General features: G+C 38.4%; 1 long non-coding RNA gene across 1 annotated transcript; it reads right to left on the bottom strand.

The window, feature by feature from the left end:
- Positions 1-5,954: 5,954 nt before the first annotated feature.
- On the bottom strand, positions 5,955-6,551 carry LOC118416493. Its single transcript, XR_004831211.1, has 2 exons — positions 6,450-6,551; positions 5,955-6,297 (listed from the first exon to the last, which is right to left on the bottom strand). It is a non-coding gene; the product is annotated as an uncharacterized LOC118416493 (long non-coding RNA).
- Between the last annotated feature and the right edge of the window lie 398 nt (positions 6,552-6,949).

The raw sequence follows: 6,949 nt of genomic DNA, 5'->3' as shown, positions 1-6,949 counted from the left end.
AACGTTCATGGATATCAATACACAAATCATTTTCAAAAGCCGGAAGTTGTCATACAATACCAAGGTGCACAATGCAAAGTTACCCATTGTACCACCCAATGACTGACCTACCTTCACTTCAACGGGCAAAGCTGTGAAATGCACAGTTGCTACACCGGGCCTTATATAAGGGATCGGTTGCGCATAATGTATAGATAGAACTACTATTTGAAGATATCTGTTGGTCAGACATTTGGTGCATGCGACATTTGGCTATTGGTTGATTCTTAATGTTGCGGTCCAGGGTAGCACATAAAACAATGAACTTGACTCTCCGCAGCTGTCTATACAGTATGGCACATTTGGCAATTTCAGCAGTTTATACTACTGAGTACTGACATATTTCAGATTGTCTAGCATATCTATTACCAGAACTAGCTATAGGGTATATTTGTTACTGGGAGTGCCTCCCATCAGGTGAAAAGGGTAAAGTATCAAATGGCTATATCTAATAGCTGGTGATCATCCAATAAAAACAAGATTACACTGGACTGCATTTTCCGCAATGTGTGATATATCTATAGCTGAAAATTAGAGAGAGGTAGGTTAATGTCAGGTTGTTGAATGTTCTATAGTGACAAGATGTTAGCTTTTAGTTACAGTGTATAATTTCAGACGTTAGCACTTCGATACTAACGTTAGACATTGTGTGTATTTACAGATGAACATTGTCTGGCATATCTATTACCAGGAGCAGGGTATATTTGTTACCGAGAGTGCCTCCGATCAGGTGAAAAGGGTAAAATGGGTCAAATGGCTATATCTAATAACTGGTGCTTATCCAATAAAAACAAGATTACACTGGACTGCATTTTCCGCAATGTGTGATATATCTATAGGTGAAAATTAGGAAGAGGTAGGTTAATGTCAGGTTTTTGAATGTTCTATAGTGACAAGATGTTAGCTTTTAGTTACCATGTATCATTTCAGACGTTAGCACTTCGATACTAACGTTAGACATTGTGCGTAGTTACAGATGAACATTGTCTGGCATATCTATTACTAGGAGCAGGGTATATTTGTTACTGAGAGTGCCTCCGATCAGGTGGAAATGATAAAATGGGTCAAATGGCTATATCTAATAGCTGGTACTATTCCAACAAAAACAATATCACAATGGACTGCATTTTCCACAATGTGTGATATATCTATAGCTGAAAATTAGCTTAATGTCAGTTGTGAAGTGTTCTATAGTGACATGATGTTAGCTTATAGTTACAGTGTATAGTTTCAGCCGTTAGCACTTCAGTACTAACGTTAGACATTGTGTGTAGTTATAGATGAACATTGTCTGGTGTATCTATTATTAGGACTAGGGTATATGTGTTACTGAGGGAGCCTCCGATCAGGTGAAAAGGGTAAAATGGCTATATCTAATAACTGGTGATCATCCAATAAAAACAAGATTACACTGGACTGCATTTTCTACAATGTGTGATATGTCTATACCTGAAAATTAGCTTAATGTCAATTGTGAAGTGTTCTATAGTGACATGATGTTAGCTTATAGTTACAGTGTATAGTTTCAGCCGTTAGCACTTCAGTACTAACGTTAGACGTTGTGTGTACATGAAGATGTAGCATTGCACGTTTGCTTGAACTTAGGACAGAAGGTTTATTGCCTGTCAGTCAACTAAGCGATATTCTGTTATTTTGTTTGTAACGTAATATAGTTCGTGTGACGTTTGCTTTGTTAGTTCGGCAAAGAAAAACGTTTCTTTACGACCCACTTTAAAAGTGTATTCACAAAGACACCGCAGACATGCCGCCAGATTTTACAACAGCAACAGGATGCTAGTGTTAACAAAATGAAAACAGACATGCAGCGGATTGCATGTGAAGACAGAAGGAAAATGTCCAGACTTTGCATGATGTACAAAATGACCAATAAATTTGTGGAAGTACCGACTGATAAGTACTTAGTCATCATAGTCAGGAAAACAAAAAAAAACAGAAAAACAAGGAGTAGTCATGCCTTCAAGTACCAGAGTTACCAACCTAGGATTGATGTGTTCAAAAATTCGAATTTTCCCAGAACTATCGTAGAGTGGAATTTGTTATCACCAATCACTGGAGAGTTATCTCATGGATAGTTTTAAAGAACACTTGCGGATAGATGTGCAAAAGTTAGGTGTGACGGGTTGTTCGGTGTAATATAACCAGCTGCTGCCGCGCCGCGTGCCTGCGAAGCTGGTATGTTACTCCGAAGGGCGGTTATACCGGCTATATAGATACAGATACAGATACAGAATGTTTCCAACATATCCAGATAGGTTCAAACATGTTCAAACTTTCATTTTCAATTGTTTGAACAATTCAGAGCTTTAGTGATTGAAATATTATTTTACTTAGAATAATTCAAACTTAATACAAATACTAGAGTTCCATGAACACATACCTTCGCCAAATAAACAAGGGTTATTATGAAGAAAGCCTGACTGTTTTTCAGACCTTTTTATTTCCTTGGCATTATGATGGTCGTGTCTTATTGTAGATATAACTGGATTACAAAGTTCCTTAATTCGATATGCAAAAAAATGCATAAATCCAAAATATGAAAGTCCTATCTATGTAACGAAGGCCATATTCGTTTTCTCCTAAATTATGTTAATGTGAAATTAATCTGCACGATTTACGTCCCATAATGTTCACCTTCACTAAGCTTCATAATGCTACATGTATGGAATTCCCATTGATTACCACTCCGGAATTATAGTAGAAACTGGAAGTTCCACTGCAGTACCTTAGAAAGCTGCTTGGGGCATTATTGAACTTGACCTTCATTTTCTTGACCCCTACCTACCAAACATACCCACCTACCGAATATCACCAGGATCCATCCAAGGCTTCTCGAGTTATCTTGTTTACAGACAGTCACTCACTCAATCATGTGCATGATAGATTAGAGAACTCTATGATCCAGTAAGATTTACTGGACAATAGGACAAGACATTAAGGATTTATAATGTCAAAACGGGCACTCCTCAAAATAACCCTTGTTTATTTGGCAAAAATATGTGTTCGTGGAACTCTATTCTTTTGATAATTTCCTGTGCACATCTTTCCTCACATCGTGCTTTGTTGGAAAAACACAACCCCTCATTCAGATGTTTGAAAAATAAACCCCACACGCTTGTTTGTTTATCTGACCTACTTTCCAACTTGCAACCAAAACAGAGGCAGATACTGTCCCTGAATAGAGGTCAGTCCATAGCTTGAATATAAGATTACACATTCTACCCAATAGCTATGTAATGACGCCTTACTTTGCATAAATGAATTTGACATTATGTTAATCATCACCTACAGTACCTGCCTGCCGAAAACAATGAATATTCATCAATCCCTACTTGAGTTATCCCTCTTAAAAGTTAGAAACAAAAAGGTTCACTGCAGTTCAAAACAAGTCACCTGGGGGCCCAAACCTACTCCACTTGCTCCCTGCACCAAGGCCTATCCACCACTAAAAAATCATCAACCTGGCGCCAGCAGAAAACTTAACGTCCAACTTTGAACCTCCGCTGCAGTACCACAACTTGTCGCCAGGACGCCCAATATCGAACTTGACCTTCGTTTTCCAAACCCCTAAATAACTACCAAATATAATGCAAAACGATTCACAGCATCAAAAGTTATCTTGTACACAAATACATACACACACACACTCACCCCGCTGCACTCACAACAGAACGTGCCAGAAGTACCATTTTCGTGCAGAAACCTTGGTACACGCAAACGCAACTCAAATACCAAATATCGTGACATTTCATCAACAGCTGCTCGAGTTATATGAGATTGACCTACATATGTGGACATCCGAAAAGGGAGATCTATGATCTATGTATTGCCTATTTCATAAATGCTTCAAGAGTTTTAGATCGTGATGTTTAGTTACGTGGCTGTCCCCGAAAGTAGGCCACTTTTTTGCGTTTGGCAAAAATTGTGAATTTTAGCCATGTTCAAAGTGCTTTATGTGACAAAGCAAATTAGAATTCTGATTCAACTTCTTGTCAAAGGGATGCCTGTGTATTGCCTATCTAATTAATGATTGCAGAGTTTTGAGTCATGAACTTTAGTGATGTGGTTGTCACTGAAAGTAGGTCACTTTTTGCAAAATTGTGAATTGTTGCCATGTTCAAAGTACTCTACATGACAATGTAAAACAGAAGTCTAACTCAACTTCTTATCAATGGTAAATGTACGTGCATACACAACGCCTATATGGTCTATTCAGATCTTGTTTTGTTCCGACGATACAGTAAAAGGTGTTGGAGTGACAATGCCGTAAAGTATGCCGATTTCCGCGTTTTTTAGATGCGGAAATTGGGGAAAATGGCCAGAAAACTTTGTTGTCACATTACCATGGCAACAAGGAGTTTGCTTGAAAGCCATTTTGAGGGGTTGTGGACCAAGTACTATCACTGTGCAAAATATGAGCCAAATCGATTTTTTTTACCCTTGCCACCATTGTTTGATCATTACAGACATTTGCTCTTAAAATGCCAACATTCAAAATGTATAAAGTCGCTAATTTCATCTTATTAACGAAGAGATTCTCACGTCCATATTATTTTGTTTATTTTCAAACATGTTGCGGTTAGCAAAATATTGGCCTCCTGTAACCCGATATTTTGCTGAACGTGCCTAGCAACGGGAAAGAATACCCTAGCAACCGACCGCAGTAAAACTTTGGATTCTTTGTAAGGAATTAGCATAATTCAATGTTTTGTTTCACTACATTCATATAATGTGTTGTGCTTTTGTATCACCAGTTAGACACAGTTTGCATGGCAAATGCTTTATTTTGACTTAAAAAGGATTATCATCTTGTGGTTTGTAGTTCGGTTGACTGTACAAATGTTGTTTCATTAATTCTGTTTACTTTGAAGTAGTAGTTTAATGCTATAAACGATACACCTTCACAATTCAATTCTTCCGCTTCCCAATGCATGGCGTACACGTAGAAAGGCGTGACAAATATTATCCCCTTTCAGGTCATTCATAAGATACAGTATAATTATCACATGTTCATGGCCCCCTTTCCACTTGGACGGCGATCGTGCTGCGCTCTCACCGCGACCTACATAGAATATGTGTAACCTTTGCTTTCACACTGAGTATATCATACAAAACGTAAAAGTGTGACTGAGAAGACAGCGAAACGCACAAAGTGTAAGAAGATTCGTTTGTTTTCGATACAATTCGTTGAACCCAATGTCAAAATTTAGGTCGCAGAGAGAGCGCGGTGAGAGCGCCGTCCTAGTGGAAAGGGGGTATAACTGCGATAGACAAGCATAGGCAAACTAAAACAGTTGTGTTGTGCTCTGTTATTATCTGTCTCCAACATTATAGACCTACAGCAACTCAACGACAGCACGTTATATTAATTATGCTCGTTACTGTTAACAGGATCAACATCTCTTTTACATTTACAGAACTGTACTATCTTGTCCATACTTATATCCATCACACAGGTAGATTCTCCTAATGGATTCAGTACCAACTTGACTTGTCTAAATTTACCTTTCTGTTATCCATTTGTATTTATTTATGTATGTACTATGTCGTTTACTACTCTTGTTTTATGCTTATGTTTTTGAGTACAAGGCTTTTTATAAGAAAACTGTGCTTTTTGCCTAATAATTCACAAAATATATGTGAATAAGATAAAAAATAACAGTTGTTGTGGGGCTAGCCTTTAATATTTTCCTTCAAGAACACCCATCCGTTTAATGGTTTCCCATTCGTTCATTTGTACATTAATTCATTCATCCTTCCATTTATCAATCAAACATTTTATTCTTTCTTTCTTTCTTCATTCATTCATCAATGCATTCATTTGTGCTACAATCATCCCGCCTCCTGATGATATTATTAAGAAAATAGTTATTGAGGGAAAAACGTAAAGACACAAATCGGCCACACATCTTTGTTTATTAACTGCATGTCAGCGTTATCCAAGCAACTTCAAAACATTCCAAATTTTGAAACTGTGAGTTAAGCAAGTCATTTACGTACAGAACGAGATCGTACATTAAAAAAACTGAATGAGTTTCTGCAGGTATTACATTAACATCGGAAAAGCTTGGAGTTACATGTAAAATAACAATGAATGATTTTGGACGAAATAAACTAGCTGTACATGTGCTAAAAGAAGGACGGTGGTTGGGTGATTCAGCTTGTCACGTGATGCAGTGTTAGCACGGAGGCAGGGAAGATGGCGGCTCTTGCTGTGTTAACAGCAGAATCACTCCCCACCTAGAGGGGGAAAAAACAAGCAAAATCATCAGCAAGACAAGATGCATCATGGTAATTACTCTCACATAAACTCCACTAATGGTTTTGGGATCAAAGCTAATCAATTCAATAGAAAAAAGATACTGCAAAATTCAATCATAGATCTGGTTCACCTTTTGGACCTGGTAGACCTGGTTTTCCTGGTGGACCTGGTGGACCTGCTCGACATTGACCTGGTGGACCTCGTGGACCTGGTACACCTGATGCACCTTTTGCACCTTGGGGACCAGGTGCACCTGGTTTACCTGGTTCACCTGGTGGACCTACTGGACCTGGGTTACCTTGTGGACCTGGTTCACCTGGTTCACCTGGTGGACCTGATTGACCTGGGTAACCTTGTTGACCTGGTGGACCTACTGGACCTGGGTTACCTGGTAGACCTGGTGGACCTGGTGGACCTTTTGGGCCACAGAGAACCTGGGAACAACATTGTATTTTAGCCATTAAGAACACGGATCCACAAAAAAATACAATGTGGAATCAATGATATTGCTTAATGCATCATCCAGGACACATTCTTGTACAAAATAATAAAAAAAAATGTGCAATCATGTCAAAGATGAGCTGATTCTTGAAATTAACATGATGTAAGCAAAATTGCCATTTGAGAGAG

Source organism: Branchiostoma floridae, chromosome 5 (genome assembly GCF_000003815.2).
Source record: "Branchiostoma floridae strain S238N-H82 chromosome 5, Bfl_VNyyK, whole genome shotgun sequence".
Taxonomy (NCBI): Eukaryota; Metazoa; Chordata; class Leptocardii; order Amphioxiformes; family Branchiostomatidae; genus Branchiostoma; species Branchiostoma floridae.
This window is presented reverse-complemented; position numbering and strand designations above follow the sequence as displayed.